Below are 19,838 nucleotides of genomic sequence, written 5' to 3' on the forward strand. Positions count from 1 at the left end.
TCTTCATTGCTATGGACCAGCGTCTCCCTGGCATCTCCCATTATTCTCATTTCTGAAGAGATAGTTTAATGGCTATCGTCATTCATTGGGAATGGGGTGGGGTGTTGATAACTAGTCTTTCAGATTATAGTTTATGAGCAAGCACATCAAGTTCTGATGGAGAAGGATGTGCAGCACACTAACACCTTGACTTCGATCCAGATGCAGTATCTGGTGGGAATTGGTTTATCTTTCTGACCCAAGGGGGTGGGGGGATGAGTGAAATTAAAAAAGGGAGACCTGTTGCAGAAACCGATGAGCCGTTCACTGAAAGTATTTTTCTTTCCTCCAACTACACAGTTAGACCTTCATTCCCAGACCTCCTTGCAGTTGATGTAGCCATGACTTTGGCCAATAAAATGTCAGCAGAAATGATACATGCCACTCCTGAACAACCCTTCTTACTCTCATATTTCATCTTACATCGCGATGTTGATCACCAGAACCATTCTGAAAGCATGCATTGAAGGTGAAATGACTGTGTGGAGTAAACCCCCACTTCACTTCCGTATAACACCAATAGAACAAGAATGAGTAAGAAGTAACTCTTTATTTTGTTAAGCCATTGATATATTGGGGTTTATTCCAACAAATACTTTAGGAAAGACTTTTCAGGGAAAAAGACAGCTAAATGGCTCCTGAAATTCACTTGCAAAGTAAAAAGACAACATATTTGCTTTAGTGGAAAAAGCATGAGCAAAAGGTAAGACTGGATTGAGCTTAAAATTTTTTATTTATTGATTTGAGGAGAGGGGGGCGTTGCCTTGTTGTTTCACTTACTGGTGCATTAATTGGTTGTTTCTAGTATGTGCCCTGATCAGAGATCGAACCCACAACAGTGGTATATTATGCTGTAACCAACTAAGCTAGCCAGCCATGGCCTAAATTGTACATTAAAAGAATGAGTGGAAGTTGAGGCAAGTCAACTACCTCACTTTTGAATTGCTTCTGCTCTAATAATATTGATTAATAATAATGATAATTATCTAAATAGCTAATTCATATTGAGCTGTTATATTCCAGATACCGAACTAAGACCTTAGAATCTATTATCTCATTTAAATTTCAAAGCCCCTTTAAGAACTACATATTATCATCATTTTACACAAGTGAAGAAACAGAGGCACAGGGATATAAGTAACTTGACTAGGTCACACATCACATACGAGGAAGATCTAGAATTTTAACTCAGGTTGATCTGTCTCCAGATTCCCATTCTTAATCACTTCATTCTATTGCTTACAAAGCCAAACACTTTTAAAAATTCTTGCCATTACCCACTCAATAGAACTGACAATGTGCATAAAATGATTGAGGTTTTGTAGTTGAATTTTCCAAAATGATCCAAAAGATGCTTCTGTTAAACACATTTTCAGTTGATCACCAGAATTAGCACTCATAATATTGTACCACTGCAACTCAGTTAGTGTCCAGAAAAAGCCAGAAAATATATATCTCACTTGTATTTACGGCATTGTATACTAGCCATTCCATATAGTCATAATGTATTAATGACTTAGTGGTTAATTTTCTTTAGTTTCTCATTAAAAGTCAAGCAGAAAAGGACACTTGCACATTTTTTGGTCTTTCTCTTATTTTCTTCTTTTTGCTGATCTGAAATTATGCTTCATGCAATTATCCTATTACTCTTCAGAAAATTATGATGTTCTTGCCCCTAGAGGCTAAAGCCTAACAAAGAGAATCTATGTTCTGGTGCCAATACCAGCTGTTGGAAATTATCTTCCAGCTCAGATTTGATCTGTTGCTATTATATTCCAGGGTCTTCTCTTCAATTCTCAGAAATAACAATTTTTCAAAGATAAAAGAGTGCTAATTAGTTACATTAAAGTACCTGATTTGAATGTTCTGTTAAGAGATTTCCAAGTTGCTACAACTTCTTGGGACTTTATGTAACAGCTGAGGTGTTGTGCTGTTACCGATTTGGTACACTCGTCTAGGGGATGAAGAAACCCCGGGGTGCTGTTAGAAGGGCTGAGCTGACCTGTGGCTTAGCCCTGGATTTATTCAGGAAGATTTGTACTGAAGACTTAAAAACCACAGGACTGTGGCTTTATGAGAGCCGACCATCCAGAGGGCACTTAACATGTATCATCACCTATTTTTTCTTATACATATTAACATGAAATAGCATATTTCTACTAAACCTAAAAACACAAAATCAAAAACAAACTAAGCAAACAATTAGAATAGGAACTGAATCACAGAAATGTCTGTCACATGGAGGGTTATCAGTGGGGGAGGGGGAGAGGGAGAGAGGGGGAAAAGGTACAAAGAATAAGTACCATAAGTGGTAGGTAGAAAATAGACAAGGGGGAGGTTAAGAATAGTTTAGGAAATGGAGAAGCCGAAGAACTTATATGTATGACCCATGGACATAAACTAAAGGCGGGGAATGTGGGCAGGAGGCAGTGTGCAGGGCAGAGGGGAATAAAAGGGGAGGGGGGAATGGGACAACTGTAATAGTATAATCAATAAAATACATTTTTAAAAAATATAGCATATTTCTAGAACACTTAAGCCTAACAGAGATGTAACAAATATGTTGAGAATCCGATTTATCTTACCCTGTGAGGCCACAGTTTGAAATGTCCTTGTTATAAATATTTATAATTAATGTCTCAATTGAAAAGTGCTTGATAATCAGAATTGCTTTTTAAAAATGAAGTGCTCAAGTCAAGTACTATATAGGTCTAACTTGTGAGTATAATTAAGAAAAAAACTAGATGCAGTGTATACACATAAAATCTCAAACCACTGAGGAATACAAAAATAGAAGTCATTATTATTACGTTTTCAGATTAAATGAAATAATGAGTTTTTAATTTGCAAACATGAACTGTTAAGAATTCACATATTTTGGGGAGAGAAAAATAATCTATAGTGGAATAGAGTTTTAAGTATTTTAGAAAGGATTGTAAACCTGGAACATAGAGATCTAGACTATAAGATTTCTAATATTCTACTTTACATAAGCTAGATTTTAAGAATATTCTGAAACTGTGAAACCAGACTTTCACTTTATGATTAAATGAATGGTAATAAGAAAATCAGGTTTTTCTACCACTGTTTACAGAACTGACTTCCATTTTCTCAATCACATCTAAAAGTCCTTTCTGCTAGCAGCGAACGGCAAATGGGCACCGCTGATATTAAGCTCATAAACACATGCTCTCGACTCCCTGGTTTATTGAAGCCTCGAAAACTCTTGACATGGCAAAGGTATGAAATCTTTCATTGGGTATTTTTATTTAAGGCCTTCAACACAGAGATGTGCAAGTCTATTATATTTTTCCCCACGAATGCAGTGTTCCAAGGTGCTCACTGGGTCTCACTGTAGTCAACATGCAGTAAAACAGAAACAGCAATGGCTTCCATGGTTCATTTACCAACTAAACAACATAGCCCACCTCCCCCTGGCACTGAGGAGTCAACAGCCAGTACACGAGCCTATTGCAAGCAAAGTACTGCAATATGCTTGTGACCTGGCATTATAGACATTCAGAAAAGTGAATTTAAAATATCAATCCTGTTATGAAATATCAGGCCAATGTTAAATAAACAAACCAAAGGTGCCCACATAAACTCTTCATGCAGCCCATCTCCACAGTAACATGACAACAGCGATGAAAAGATTGGTAAAGGAAAACACTGTAGATACAAAGGCAGGCTTTCAGAACAATGCTTTTTAAGGAATAAAAAAGCTTTACAAACTTAATTTTTAGAAAGTAATTATCAAGCTGCATGGTAGCATAAAGTCCTATTGATCCAAATTTCTCTTTCCGTATGAACTTCACAGACTTGCATGACTTGGCATCAGTAAAAGCTAATGATGATTCATACTATAAGCTTCAGCAGCCTCAGTCCCCAGGAACTCCGCTTTGACCTTTCATCAGCACTTCTCTCCCAAGCAGGCGGGGGATCATTCTCCAGGCACACTTCCTAATCTCCTTAAATTACCTGGAGAATTAGTTAAAAACTGGACTGGATGTGGGGGCTGGGGTGCTAAGAGAAAATTAAGATTCAGTCTAAGGAGAGGGTGTATCTGATGGTGTAATCTGACCAGCAATCTTGGGAAACCCTGGAAAATAAAATTACATGGTAAGATTTCATTTATGTAAATTTAAAATAGTCATAATTACAAGAAGCATGTTAAAAGTTATCAATTTGACTTCAACTTTCAACTGCAGTCCCCATCCTTTCTCCCTCCCAAACCCCATGTGACATTTATACACTTTTTTTTTCTTGATCAAACATTTATTGAGCTCCTAGCACTATGCTAGGTATGTAAATAGCATTCTGTTGTGGTAACATAGAAGTCATTCTTTTTTCAAATGAATTTTTTAGTGTCTTCTGCTTAAAGTGGTTTTGAAATAAGTGTTGATTATTGAAGCCATGGAGAATTGCTCTACAAATAACTTGGAAACACTGCTCCTTCTTTCCTTCTTACTTTTCCCATCTCCCACTGCCCCTTCTTCACCTGCCTACCCCAACCCCAAAGTACACACACCCATACACACACCCATGTCTCCTTTCCATTTTCCTACTTGATGCTGGACCAATGTAATATCCAGCTGCTCTTTAGTGTTAAAGCTAAAGGAAAAAGAACCTCACTATTAAAAGAGGTTGGATTCTCTTATTCAGGAAAAAACCCTAATTCTAAATTATAAAACTTGCAGATGGAATATATAAGGTATATTAAGAAATATATTGTCTCCTATTTTGGTAATGGCTTGACTTCTATAGCATACACACTGATTGAAGGATTGCATATTTTTGCAAATAATTTTGTTTTAATAATAACAACAATACTGTCAATAAATTAAGACTCTGAGACTTTGTGCTGGTTAAAGTTCTTCATACAGGTTTCTGCATAAATCATGACTTTATTTCAAAATATTAAACTTATATAAACATAACTCTTTTCTACCATAATAGAAACATACCCCCTTGTCCTATCCTTTTCCCATTCTGTAGGAATCAAATGATTTGCACCCCAATCACATTATCATAATTGTCCTTTCAAAGGAAACCAGAGATTTCACTTAATCCATGATCTCTTGTCAATACTTATAGTCAAGAGTTGATATAATTCACCTTCCACATTTTTAAAGATTTTATTTATTTATTAACAGAGGGAAAGGGAGGGAGAAAAACATCGATGTGTAGTTGCCTCTGGTGCACCCCCTTCTGGGGACCTGGCCCACAACCCAGGCACTTGGCCTGACTGGGAATCGAACCGGTGGCCCTTTGCCTTGCAGGTTGGCGCTCAATCCACTGAGCCCCACTGGCCAGGGCTCACCTTCTACTCTTTTAAAACCCTCATCTTTCCTTGGATTCCACAGTACCACATAGCTTTTTATTGTCTTCCTAGATTCCAGAATGAATTTTTCACCACTCCACAAATAAACACTCCCCTCCTCATTTTTTACTTTCTCTTCATTATAAGTAGTTTTCTAGGTGTGTTGCTCTGTCAACACTTTGTCCCTGGATATCTTTTACGCTCTCTGTTTCCGTGATTCCCTCTCTACTGATAATTCCCAAATCTTGGGAGAAAGTTATGGTATCGTGGGCAAGTATAGGGCGGGGTGCCTGACCATTTGCTGGGTTTGGAGTCCTGTTTCCTGTACAATGTTGATGAGTGACTTTATTCGTTTACTCCTGAGTGTGTGGGGGAGAACACCGGACCTGGTGTGTAGTGTATTTTAAGAAAATCCTCATTATGGTGACCTGAATAGAATCTAATTCTACTCTGGTGGTTTTCATTGCTGTTTTCTGGTCTAGATTTTGCTTCAATCTTTTAACATAAAAGACTTGTATAGTAATCTTTTAACATGAGCATAAATAATACCCATTATTATAGACGTTTTAGAGTTTTAAATTTGAGAACAGAGGTTTTATGTCTTTGAAGTTATCTAATTAATTATATGATTTGGGGAAATAGCTCTATTCGAGGTGCAATTGGCATCCAATATTAAAACGAGTTATCCTTCATTTGAGTTGTGGTGCCAGCATTTAAACTTGCCTATTTCTACTGTATGGGAAGTGGCATTGTAAAGAAAGCATAGGAAAAACATTCTCGCTGGATAACATCAACAAATAGAGTATCTGATGGTCAATTTATTATAAAATTATTAAAAACTTCTTTGGAATTTAATATGTTCATCTGTAGAAATAGGTATTATGTATCCATAATGAACAGGCCTATTGTGAGAATTAAACTAAGTCACATTCGAGAGAGGATAATGTTATCATTCAATTTCAGTGCTTTACCTTTTTGGAAGGACTGTTCTGCAGAAAGCCAATTGCAGCTTGCAGTTCAATTACTAGTTAATCCTCACGTCTTAGAAAGGCAGCTATAGGTTTTGTTTTGTTTTTAATCTTTATTGTACAGACAAGGAATACTGGGAAAGTTGAACTGACCTCTGAGTACTCACCTAGTCAAAACCAGAGCTGGAACTAGACTGATTTCTTTCCTTTTAATTCAGTTTTTGCCTGCTAGATATAGCTTTTTTTTCAGAACTAACAATAAAATACTCAGTTTCTATTCTGGACACAGGGTTTTTTTGGCACCAATTAATATGAAATTATGCCGTTTTGAGATTAGGCAAGTAGTTACTGGTTAAAGTAGTACCTGAGCAAATTTTTTCCTCTACTAAGTTGAGTGAGATCTCTCATTGCATGAGGAGAAAAATAGACATATCTAAGTAGGTTTTTAAAAATCAATTATTTAATTAAATATAATGATCTCATTAAATAGACACATAATTAAATAACAATAGATTTTCTGCCCAGTACATCCCACGAATTTACAACAAGCAAAAAAACTAACATTGGCATGCAATCTTTTCTGTTACTTTTAAATTTTTTCCTTAAATTTCCATTCTCCTTGACTTTAAATATTTCACGATTTTCATTATTAGTAGGTTGTTCACTGTGCAAGTTTATTTTGCTCAGAGATGCTTACGCGCACCTCTAGTGATATGAAACATGGCCGTTATATCTGTATGCATGCTGTTGACTTTAGCTTTTTTGCTTCGGTAATATAGTCATTTAATTATCTTAATTGCTAAAAAATATGGTACATAGGACCCATATATTTTTAGGATTAACTGTTGCAAAGTGCCAGTTAACATAGAAAAAAACTGGAAAAATAGTATATTTGGCAGGACAGGTTGGAGCGGTGAGAAAAATTATGTGGGCATTTGAGTATGCATATGTCTGAAAGTTTCTAAAGACCTTACAACATTCAAAAGTTTGATAACATTCTCATATTTTACATGCTTTCTTTAGTCTAGATTCATCTTTTGAATGAAGAATATTCCAAACTTATCTTTTATCAGAGATATTTCTAAATTGTCATTGCATTTAAATCTTCCAGTTTCAGGATTTAGGTTTTAATATTTCTACCTTTTGAAAACATCAATTCCCTTTCTCCAATGAAGTTTCAGTAAAAGTTCATTTTTCTTTCTCTCCCATATTTAACTCCATTCCTCTATTGATCATTTTATGTAGTAAATGAGGGAATTGATTTTAAGTTACACAATAAAAACAAAATAAATAAACAATAAAATTTAAAAACTAAACAAACAGTAACAGCAAAAACTTTTTCTAGATTAAAAATTCAAAGTGGTATGGTACATATCTCTGTTTGTAGCCTAAAAAATAAACTTCTCATAACTTCCTGTTAGGACAGTTAGCTCCCTAAGAAGAGTTGGTCTAGCTCCCAAACTCGATTGGACAAATGACCTTAGGGGGGAAGAACACAAGAACATTGAGAGGAATGGGGTGACATGCCAACATTTTCTATAGTACTAGAAGATGGCAGCACACAGTCTACTCTGCAATCAAAGTTTTTCTTACAGTGCTCATAACGTTTAGGCAGGGATTCTTTGGGGCATCACAGAATATATGGGCAGCTACCTTACAGGGGAGATAAATGAAGATAGGATCAATTATTGCAAAAAGAAAAGGGTCTCTTAAAATTCACTTAGAAACAGCAGCAGCAGAACTAAGACATATGGAATTCCAACTGTTTGTCAAACGACTATGTAGTTGACTTATACACTAGATTTTTGACCTTCACAATAACCTTGTAAGATAGGCATGACTATTCCCAGCAGAGACAGGTCACTTGGGTGACCCGCATCTATTAAAGCCTCCATGTAAAACCTGATTTACTTTTTAACTGCAACATGGATGAGATATAGTCTTAGGACTCCGGACCGTTCAGGCATAAGTGCATGCACTGAAGGGACTCAAAATGCTTCACAAGGAAAGATCATTACGGTGTGGGGAAGAGAGTGGGGAAGGAAAAGAGCTCGCCACTGTGGTTTTCTAATTCCTTGCCAAAATAACGTCACTTCTTCGGTGTTTGAGTCAAACACCCTCCCCCACCCATCACACACGCAAAAAACAAAACAAACAACCCCCCCCCAAAAACCTGCCCCAAAACCTATTACACATTCAGAAGTGATTCTCCAAAGAAAAAGCAAGGAAAAAAAAAGGCAAAGCAACAAGGTTGCCTGCTTAAGCTTTCTTTTCTCCATTGCTTCTTGGGGTGTTTTGTTTTGTTTTGCTGGGGAGTGTGTGTGAAGATGGGGGGTGTTATTTGGAGGACAGGCAGTGAAGGTCCACTCCACCTACAACTTTGAGGACACTCCCCCAAGTGCCTCTTTCAGAGCTCGGTCACACTTCTGGGCTGATTGCTCTAGGCAAGGTTCGGAGGCTCGGTACCACTCTTCTCGGCTGCCAAAGCTGCCGAAGCTGCCGAAGCTGCCAAAGGGAGAAGGACGGGGGCGCTGTCTGGCGACTACTACGCGTGATTCCTTCAAGGCGGCGACCACCTCCAGGGATTCGCTCTCCAGCAACGGCGTTTGTACTCGGGTCCTACGACCGCTAGGCAGGGATGCGGAGATGCTGAACCGCCGGGGCCGAGCCCCTGGGGACGGAGTCACCCCGGGGCGCCCTTTTCGGCCAGCGCGCGGGACCCCGGCAGTTTGAAAACGCCCCAGGCCCACCTCGGTGGACCGGGCTGTCTCCCGCACCTAAGGCTCCAGAACTAGGAGTCCCGCACACCGAGCCTCTCCCGCGCCGCCCCCCCTCCACCCCGAACCCCAGCAGCATCGCCTCCTCTCCCGGAAACAAGCCTGCCGAGCAAAGGCGGAGGAAAACCTTGGGCCTTCCGCTCTGATTGGTCTCCCCCCACCTTGCGGGGCGAGTCAGCGATTGGCTGCTGGGCGTTGTCAGTCGCCGAGGCCCGAGCCTTCGCCGGGGAAGCGCAGCGGGGCTCGGGTGCTTCGGCAGCCGCCGCGGCTCCTCGAGCTGGTGCAGCTGGGCGAGCTCGCGCGGGCGCCGCCGCTGCCGCCCACCCCGCCGCGCTGCCCGCGCTGCCGGTCTTGCAGTCGGCCGCCGGGGAGGGGCAGCCGAGAGAACAGAGCACTAGGAGGCGGAGGTGGCGGAGAAGTGATGCTGGCGCCGGGCATCCGGGCAGCGGCAGCGGAGCAGCAGCGTCTCTGGGACCCCAGCTGCAGCGTCCCTTTGGCCCGCGGGCCAGCTGAGCGACAGCAGACCACGCGTTCCGCGGGTAGGTCCGGCCTCGCAGTGTCCGTGCGGCTCCTGGGACCACTGATGTTACCTTTGGGGTTAGGAGGCTCATTGTGCCCGGGGCATCCTGACAAAGGTGTTTGGGAGCGGGACAGCGAGTCCGGACGCACGGCTAAGCTGATGCCCGCGCCGGTGCCACTCCAGTTCGTGCGTTCTCCTCTTCTCGCTCACAGACTTTGATAGCGTGAGGTTGGCTTTGTGTGTGTACATGCATGTCTGGGCACGCGGTTTGGGGCACTTTGCAGGGAGTGAGGTGGATTCCCTCTCGCGTGAACCGACGTCCTTCAGGGATCTAGGCTGGGATGGAGTGCATAGCGCTTGGCTCAGCGGGAGGGAGAGCGCACGCAACGCACGGAGAAGTCCACCGTGGCTCTAACGGGCAAATTGAACTTTATTGCCTTAATGAAAACAAGGAGCCGTGGATCCAGCGCGTCAGGGGCACTCACCGAGGCTCCCGAAAGTCCCACTTTGCGCCGGGGATTCAGAGGAGAACGTGGGAGGGGAAAGTAACGGTTGGTGCGCCCTGCTGGAGAAAAGGACGAAAGAGAAGGAGAGTAGAACTAGGCTTGGGGAGTGGCGACTTTTTTGTGTGTCTGATGTCCCCTGCAGGAAGCTCACTACACTTTTAGGGAGCGCAGATTAGGGAATGGAGAGAGTCCCGCTTTGAGTGACTGGCTGAAGCTGCTACTGGCCCGGGCTGGAGTGGGGCTCGGGCGTCAGCGATCCGACTGCGCGGCCGTAGCGGGCGGGGCTCCCCTGCGCGTCCAGGTGGAGCCACTTCTTGGTGGTCTGGATCCAGCCGAGCGAGCTCTGGGCAGCCGCGGACAGCCCAGCGGCTCCACCCTCCGAGAAAGTTCCGGCCGGTAGGGATTTGGACCAGCAGACTTAAAGCACGTAAACCACCAAGTGTAACCAGATTTTCATACCCTGTTTCCTCCGGTGCCTACACTCTTTTTATTTTAATTAAATCATTTCATTTTATAAAGCCGTTGGGCGTTCCATCGTGCTGCAAACCTTTCCGCAGAAGGCGGATTTTTTTTTTTTTTTTGCGCTGCTACAAATGGGTGGTGCAGCCGCCCGTGCCCAAACATCCGTAGCTCAGTGCAGTAGCTTCTCGATCCCTCTTCAGGACGCACAAACTTACTCTTGGCGATTGTTTTGGTTGTGGTCATTGTCTCCTTAGGAGTCTCTGCTTGGAAAAGTTCTTGAAATACCAAGTCACGAAGGAACTGTCCCCACCCAGGTTCAGACGGAGAGGGGCTGTGGTCCTTGTCAGAGGGCATGGGGTTGCAGCGGGGCATGGAAGTGGAGAAGGCAGCTCCCTGCTTGCCAGCTACAATCTTTGCACAAATAAAAATGGGCTCAACACAGGGAGCACTTTACCAGTTATGTAGCTCCTTAATCTCTTTCACTGAAGGAATCTTTTGCCCCCAAACACAGCACGAGAAATATCAAAACCAAAACGAAACCCAAACCTCAGAAACCACTTGGTTAAGCTCATTTCTGATTTGGTAAAACAGAAAAAATGGAAGTCAGACACCTAATAGCAATACTGTGGAAAAATCAGAAGGGAGCTGTCCAAAATGTCAGCTTTTCAGGCGTTTTTTTTTTTTTTAAGTAAAGTTTCCATTTTCTCCCAATTTAGAAATGTACATTATTCTGAAGCAGATGACTAAACTTACTGGTATACCAGAAGTGATGTTAGTTTTGTGTCCGAAGATAGTTGCACTTTTTTCATCAGTTAATTCGTGAGCTGTAAATGGAATTTTTAGCACTATTTTAGTTGAACACTTGTATGTTGCATTTGGGTTAGTAGAAAACTGGTAGTAAATTTATTCTTCGTAGCAGTCATATCTGGTTTAAAAGTCTAGTTTTCTGACCGAATTAGAGTATAGCTTGTAGTGGTGGCTGTTACATTCCCATTCAAAATCTATCTGCTGCCATGTGATTATTTTAATAGTTGCAATAGTTTAGTTGTAACTTTCAGGACTTTATTACGATTATTAAATACATTAAGCAGTTGATTTTAGTTTTGTATTTCACTTATGCAATGCTTGAGCCAGTAAAAATACTGTTTTCCCCAACAGGTTGATAATGGGGAAAATAGGATTAAAATGTGTTACACATTCCTTGACCTGCATGGCTCAGTTGATTGGGCGTCATTCAAGGTGGCCAGTTCGATTCCCTATTAGGGCACATGCCGGGCGTTGGAGGTTCCTACCCCAGCCAGGACCAGCAGGAGAGGCACCTGATTGATGTTTCTCTCGCATCAGTGTTTCTCTCCCCCTCTTTCTCCCTCCCTGCTCTTCTCTCTCAAAATAAATGAAATAAAAATCTTTTAAAAATGTGTTATGCATTATTAACCAATAATTTTCAAATAACTTTAAATTAAAACTCAGTTACCAGTATCAGCCAATAATGTAAGTGGAATATCTAAGGAAGATTTTAATTGCTTGGCTAAGAAGTTGGTTTTTCACATCGCTATCAAGAAACACCTTGCAGATCCACTGTGTTATAGTAAGCCACAAGTCTTCAAGCAGAAACAGGGCCTTTTTACTCACTTATAGATTTATTTTTCTGGAGAAGGAGGGACTTTTACTTTGGGGAATTTTTTTCTCAGATAATTAAATACGTGTTCAAAGCCATCAGGACAAAATAGAATCAAGTGCAGAGAAATGTGTCGATGAGCATGAACATTAGGATAGAGTAGAGCAGTAGGGTTCATGTTTGACTAAAAGCAGGAAAGAGAGCCTATATGCCAGGGGGTGGGGCGCCGGCTTAGGGGAGTAACAGCTAGTGCTAACCACTTAGTTTATGAAAACATTCAAGTTCTGCCAGTTCTGCAGATTTGCTTCAGTTTAGACTTGTTTGCTGCAGGGCAGCCCATGAGCTCAGACTGCCATATTTTCTGGGTGGATTTTAGTAACCCAGGTAAATGTCAACTTGCCAAGACTCCAAACCACTAAATTCACTTTCAGACCTATCCCAGATTTTAATTTCAGTGCCACATAACTTTTGAAAAAATATTCCTTTTTGAGTGGTAATGCAATAAATAACATGATCTTATTAAATAAAGCTTTTATTTTGTCAAGTGGTCATGATTAGAGTTTCTATGTTGTTGGGTAAGATAGTGAAGTTTCTTTTATCTTAATATTAATTTGTTTTCATTTAATCATTGATGAGTTCATTGTGTGTATGTGTATAAACTAACACATTTAGGAGAATTAAAAACCTCAGCCAGTTTATTAAGTCTGCAATTCATTTGCATTCCCCCCTCCTTGATCCCCCACCCAGGAAAGGCTCTCAGAAGGAATAAAACCACTCTGCATTTGAAACAAATTCAACAACCCATCCCAAATGATGACTGCACTTAAAAAGCAAAATCATCATCTTTTTAAGTAATCTATTACTAAATAATTATGGTTTATTCAAGTAAAATTTAACCAATTGTACTGTGTTCCTACCATGTGCAAGACGTTTGCTGTTCTAGTTGTTTTGAGTATATCAAAGAGTAAATCAGCCAAAGAGCCCTGCCCTCATGAAGATTCTATTTTATTGGGGTGGAATATATCATAAACAAAAAGCATAATAAGTAGAGAACTTATGTACTAACCTGTGTTTTGTAATCCCCCCTCACCATCAATCCAATGTTCTCTTTCCATCTCAGTTTTTCTCCAGTTAATACTTATCTATTCACACCACACAAATATACACAAATTAATCTAAAAAGGGAAGGTATTTATGGTGATAATCTAATATTTGTTAGTCCTGAAGCTACCATCCAAACAACAACACCGTATATGATAAGGACCAGAGGCAGGAGAGGGATTCAAAGATGGATTAAGCAATGAAATGACAATATATTGCTTTTTAAAAAAATCTTTAAAACCAAATTATAATATTTTTCAGAGGAACCAAAATTGGAAACATTGATACTCTCAACATATTTGTTTCAAATTAACAATCTTAAAAGGCATTTATGACTACGCAAGGTTGAATCTATATAACCTCATTTAAAGGGGATGAGTGAATTGGAAGTAGTAAGGAAGGGTCTAAAAGCGTCATTTTAATGAGAAACATTCTGCTTTTTCCCCATTCAGAGAGACATATGCATGTACCTCTGTGAAAGCTGATCCAAAACTCTAAGGTCTGAGGTCAAAGTTTCCCTAAAGTTTTCCAGATATGCTCTCCTAATAAAAAAAATGCCAAAACAGTTCCAAAATTTCAAAATAAGTTTGTCTTTAATTAAAAATCAACTTGGTTATCCAGCCAGTCCAATGGTAGATAAAAACTTGTGATATTTTCCCGCATTCTATTCTCTTATGCATAAAACAGTGTGCAATTATGATTCTAGTTTCATTTTCTGTGCTTTCCATTTCATTATTTTCTTCAGGGTCTTTAGCTTACATCTGAAAAGAATTGCAATCTTTTTTACCCTCGTGTGAAGAATGGAAAGTAGCTTCACTTTCAGAAATTTGTTTGTGAAGTATATTTTGAGGAAAGCTAAAATTGGACTCCCAAGAAGCCATGCCACATAATGAATGAATGCCCACTTATTCACAAGTTTTCCTATTGCAAGGTATTAATTCAGGGTACACAGTGCTAACAATTCTGAATGGATTTCCATTTCAGGAAAACTCTTCAAGACTGTTGCTATTCAATCCAGGAGATGGGAAAGTCTTCTGATAATGACCTCTCAATATTTTACTTATCCAGGTTCAAGAATGCATGCACCACCCAATTAAGCCTTAACCTTTTTCTGCCTGGGTTTTCTCCTTTGTACCCCAAATACAAAACTTTAGGAGAACAGAGTTTTTAAAAAACAAGTAAACCAACTGTTACCACCAGCTATTACCATATCCAGTGCACAGAGTCAGCTCTAGCTGATTACGAAACTCTTCGAAGAAGGCTAAATGGGAATCAGATGTTTGGAGCTAGGAAGAACCCAGGTCATTTGTCCAACCTCCTCTTTGTATAAGGAAGAATTTTATTCCAGAAAGTTGATATTAATTATCCAAAGTCAGTTGAAAGGAGGGTCAGGTCTAGTAACATTGTTTATTATCTACTAGGTTAATCCCATGCCAGTAGCCTGTGATTTAGCTATGCATTTTGTAAACTGATAATGTAAAAAGAAATGACTGTATCTACCAATTTGTATACGTACCTGTTTTATTATCTGACATACTCATAATATTGCATTGTATTAATATTATGTTGAGATCAAGAAAATGATAAATTGGGATGCATTTAAGATGTCATGTAAGATTTATAGAGCCAGAGGTAAGTTTGCAAGTAAAATATTTGTACTTAATTCAGTCACAATGTCTATAGAATTTCTTCTAAATATTTACTAGTAACTACAAAACAGGATTATTTATTTTCCAGAGATCTTTGGACTTTAAAGTTCTTTGAACATAATTGGGAAGCCATAGGCATTATTCAGCTACTAGAGAAGTATAAATACCAACAGAAAAATAGAAAAAGAAATAATCTACAAAAACCAGAAATACATGGGGCCAATAAGCATCTAAAATTTTAAATTAATGATAAAGAATAAAGGAAATATTTTTGAATGATTGCACTTTTGAGCATAATAGCAAAGATTATAAGTGAAGGTTGAGTCATTTACAAAATTGATGGAGATGATAAAGATGAGGTGAACTGCAGATTCTTCTAAACTTTTGGAAAGGTTATTCATTAGTGTTTATAGAATTCTTCTGTTGCCTGCTATAGAAATTAATTATGACTAACTTACAGAATAAGATCCACAACAAACAGAAGTTATTTCTAGCTTCTAGAATTCAAAAGAAAAGGAGAAGAAACGGAATAGCTACAGGAATCATGGGAAAAGCTGACGAAGTCTCTGCCAGATATCATCACTGAGACGAATCGGCGTTGGCCCTTTTCTGTCCCCGTGTCAGTTCGTTCCAGAGCCAGGTTTCTAGGATGACACGTGTGACTGACCTAGACAGGCTTCATGCTTATGCCTTTAGTCAGTGGACCACTGGGGCACCTTGATTGCCACTCTTACAAGATCGTATGCAAAGGGAAATCAGGGGCTGCTACCAGCAGAAGGGAAAATGGATGCTGTGTGTATCAAAGTCTTCGGAATGTTCGCCTTGTGCTAGTAACACCATTTCTAGAAATTAATTACATGCAATTAATTGGAAATGCACACAGTTTTATTAAAATGTCATTTGTAGTAGTTGGATAGTAAAAATAATCTATTTGGCCAATGATAGGGAAATAATTACATTATGATATATACCATAAAATCATGATTTTTAAAGGTTGGTAGTAACATTGGAAAAATGCTGATGAAATAATAGTGAATAATCTAGAAGACAAGAGTTAATGTGAAGAAGGAACTTGCATTCACATATACAAAAGGCTTTGATAAAATATTAATATTTGAGGGAGACAGTATGATTATGGAGGTTTTATTTTTTAAGAATATAAAATAGTTTTGCTGGGAACAGGCACTACTATAATCTTATAAAAGCCTTTATTAAAACAAACAATGTAAAGAATGACTGGACAAATGATAGTGCCTTTGGCATTCAGGCAACTATATTGGAAAAAAAACATTGGACTAATATACCTAATTTTGGAAGGAAAGGAGCTAATTATACAATATCCCTTCTTTCCACATTAAGTTACTATATATAAAACAAAATTTTACCTATTTCCTACTTGAAATACTTTTCAGGAGTCATTTTGGACTTTGCTTTTTAAATCTATATCTCATTATAATAGAATTTTAAATGTACTTGAATTTTATGGTTCAACTAAAGGATTATTATTGGCATAGCAGGTTAAAAACAATAAAAATAATTACATGTATTGATATGTGTATGTATCTCATCAGTCACCCCGCTAATTCTAATTAGCTCAAGATGAAGTTGAGACATGAGCTATTATATCCTAAGAAGATAAACTATAGCCTGGCCCAGTAATTTATTAAAGACAATGAAAGATTCTGTTAAATTTGGTTATAATAAAGTAGAAAATGATGCTACCTTATATAAATCAGAAAGTAAGTATAGCTGACTGTTTTGAATATTTTATTTCTCGTGGTTCATACTTACAGCTCAAAAATAACTTCCAGAGAACAAAGTCATCTACATATAGGAATGGGTGGAATTTTCCTGGAAGCATAAATGCATTGTTACTGTAACACATTTTTGAGAACAGTTTACTCTGGAATATTGGCTGAGTTTGGTACAGGGTGATTTTGATGATCTCGTAAATTATACTTGAATAAATAATGCAACTATTGGGAAAAAAACAGAAGAGGAGGAAGAAAATTGGTTCCCTCTAATAGCCATTGCCTTCTTGTCACTCACGGGATTTTCAATCTGTTAGCTATACAAAGCAGTCCACTTTTAAACTCATTTCCCTATTTTTATGTAAACACTAACATTTTATATACATGTTTTTCTTACTGCTTTTGAAACTCAACAATCTTGGAGGAGTGTCAAAGTTGATACATGAGGATTTTCCTCATTTATTTTTACAACTCCATGGTATTGCATTTGTTGAAAGTACCATGACTTAGTATTTGGCAGCCCCCTTCTGATGAACTAGGATAAATATATTTTTGATTCTTTTGGGTAATACAACCAATGTTGTCATGACTATTCTCACACACATGATATAATGCCAACTTGTTCACATTATATCATGCGTGCTAGAATCTGTAGGACCTAGAAGTAGACTTGTTGGATACTCTGACTTCGTATTTGAGTATCTTGCTTTCCTGTCTTCAGTTGCATGATTAATAGTGCTGAGTTGGACTGGATCAGACTTGGATTTGTGACATTTCCCTAGAGACCCCTGACCAGGTTTATGCTTATCTAACAGCATGCTTTGTGTGTATGCAATTTTTGTGAACTCATCTTGTTTGGTGATCTTCCAGCATCTACTTAACCATATTGACCACAAAGATAACCACTAGAATAGGAGCTTTTGTCAAATTGTTCCTTATTTTCAGATATTCTCCTTTTGGATCCTCTGGTCTACTAGACTAAAAAATTATATGAACAATATTGAGGACTTGTTACTCATCTAGTAAATGACAATATTAAAAATAATCATGTCCCATCTTGGCAAGGATGCAGTGGATCTGGAGGTTTCAGAAACTGTCACAATTAAAATTGGCACAACTCTTTTGAAAAGCAATTTGGCAGTATATAGAGAAAAACATAAAAATATTCATACTGTCTGATCCATTAATATTGCTTCTGGGAATGTATCCTAAAAAATAGTATAAAATATGGAAAGGATCATATGTTTAAAGATGTTGATGGATATGTTATATGTAGTAAAAATCAGAAGCAGCTCATATGGTCAATAATACTCTTAGGCACATACATTTAGGATAATATGCAACCATTGAAAGTAAATATGAGGATTATAATAAAATACATAAGCTATAATATCTCTTGGGGAAAGTGAGCGACACAATTATATACAAGTCCTACCATAGCTAGGCAAAAACTTAAACATATGAACACTGAAATTATAAATGTGTTAAAAATGGTGGGGTAATAGGTGATTCCTTTCCCTATCTTTTTATCTCTAGTTTTCAAGCATATTTTATGACATTTCAAAATTTTAAAATGAAAAATACACACCTAGATTTTTCCTTTTGCCTTTAATAATTTGGACTGAATATAATAGCTTTTGATGGTTCTAACTTCTTTGCTACTATTTAGTGATGTGAGATTCTTCATCTTCTCTTTTTTGTACCGGTGAGTTCATCCTGGAGTTGGCAAAGCAGTGCACATTGTCTTCAAAAGTTCTCTCTCGTTCTCTTTTATATAGTGACACGTCGTAATCACTGAATCTTCTTTCGATCTCATTCCTCATGATAGATATTCTTTCTCTTTTGGAAGAACAGATTCTAATATTTTGAGCCATCCTCTATTTTTATATTTTGCCTCTAGCCAACTTCTCTGACTTAATCTCATAACACTGTTCCCTTTGCTCAGCTCTTATCATACTGATCTTTCTCTATCTCAAAACCACTAAGTGTACTCAGACTGTCTCCTAATTCTCTATTAAGTTCTACATGTTTTATTAAAATATACTCAGGGAAAATGAGTAACAGGACAAAAAATCATAATATAAATATACTTACCCCATGTAATAGACACTAGGTAAGATTGCCCATAGGAGTTGTTAATCTTTAAAAAGAAGCAAATGACTAAATATAATCAGAAAAACAAACTTTTTTTTAAACATGTGAGTTAATTTGTTAACTTGAAGTGAAGAAGGAGGGAATAATGTGAGGTGTGTATTTTCTCTACCAACTCTTCGTAAAATGAATGCAGTGGCATTGTCTCTCTATGGAACTATGTTTCGTGTCATAGACTATGTTGCTATCTTTGCCCCGTTGATTATCACTTTATGTTCAAAGTATCAAGTTCAAGTTAATTTCAAAGAGACTGCAATGAGAAGAGTGTCATCTGATGTATGAAGCACCATTTTGCAGGTTCTATCTGCTTATCTTTCCAGTCAAGGGAGATGATTTTGAATTTTTCCCTAATAATCCAAGACAGTGCATCAGTGGTGAGATAGGATCATGCCGAAGTCGCTGTGGAGGCCGCGGTGCAGCTGCCTGCAGCACTCGTTTCGGACAGTGCCCTGTCCGTGGTCTGCCAGGCCGGTCATCTGACACTGGGTCATATTTTGAAGGATCTGCCTGTTTTGCTTATGTAGTGCTACAGTCCCTCTTCCGCTCTCCACTGTACGCGTTCGAGACATCACTGCTGGAATGATGCCTTTCCTTGTCTTTTCTTAGTTGAACTCAGATATTTCACACAGCTATGCCGAAGTCCCCATGATCACCAACTGATAGTTGAAAACTTTGCGTGTATCTTCAACAGCCTCTCACACTCTAAAAACATGTTCATTTAAAATTGCATTTATGGTTAAACGTTAAGTTCATAATTAAGAGTAAGTTTTTATATAAAATTTGAAAAGAGTTAAAATATAATTTTAGTAAATGACACAATAATTCCTGCCTCATTAAAATTTTATTGATAATAACAATAACAACAGTAAATAACTTTTGTAGTGTTAGATGTAACATTTCTAATCATTTTATAGAAATTATATGATTTAATACTTAGCAAAATCTTATGCGATAAATGTCATTAATACCTCCATTT

The 19,838-nt window shown here is 38.5% G+C and overlaps 1 protein-coding gene across 2 annotated transcripts in view; it reads left to right on the top strand.

The window, feature by feature from the left end:
* Positions 1-9,436: 9,436 nt before the first annotated feature.
* Positions 9,437-19,838, top strand: part of B3GALT1 (beta-1,3-galactosyltransferase 1) — a 510,742-nt gene continuing 500,340 nt past the window's right edge. For both annotated transcript variants that reach the window (XM_071220665.1, XM_071220664.1), the window contains exon 1: positions 9,437-9,643. The gene's annotated coding sequence lies outside the window, so the exon portion shown is untranslated. The remainder of the gene's footprint in view (positions 9,644-19,838) is intronic.

This window comes from Desmodus rotundus, chromosome 2 (genome assembly GCF_022682495.2).
Source record: "Desmodus rotundus isolate HL8 chromosome 2, HLdesRot8A.1, whole genome shotgun sequence".
In the NCBI taxonomy this organism is placed as follows: domain Eukaryota; kingdom Metazoa; phylum Chordata; class Mammalia; order Chiroptera; family Phyllostomidae; genus Desmodus; species Desmodus rotundus.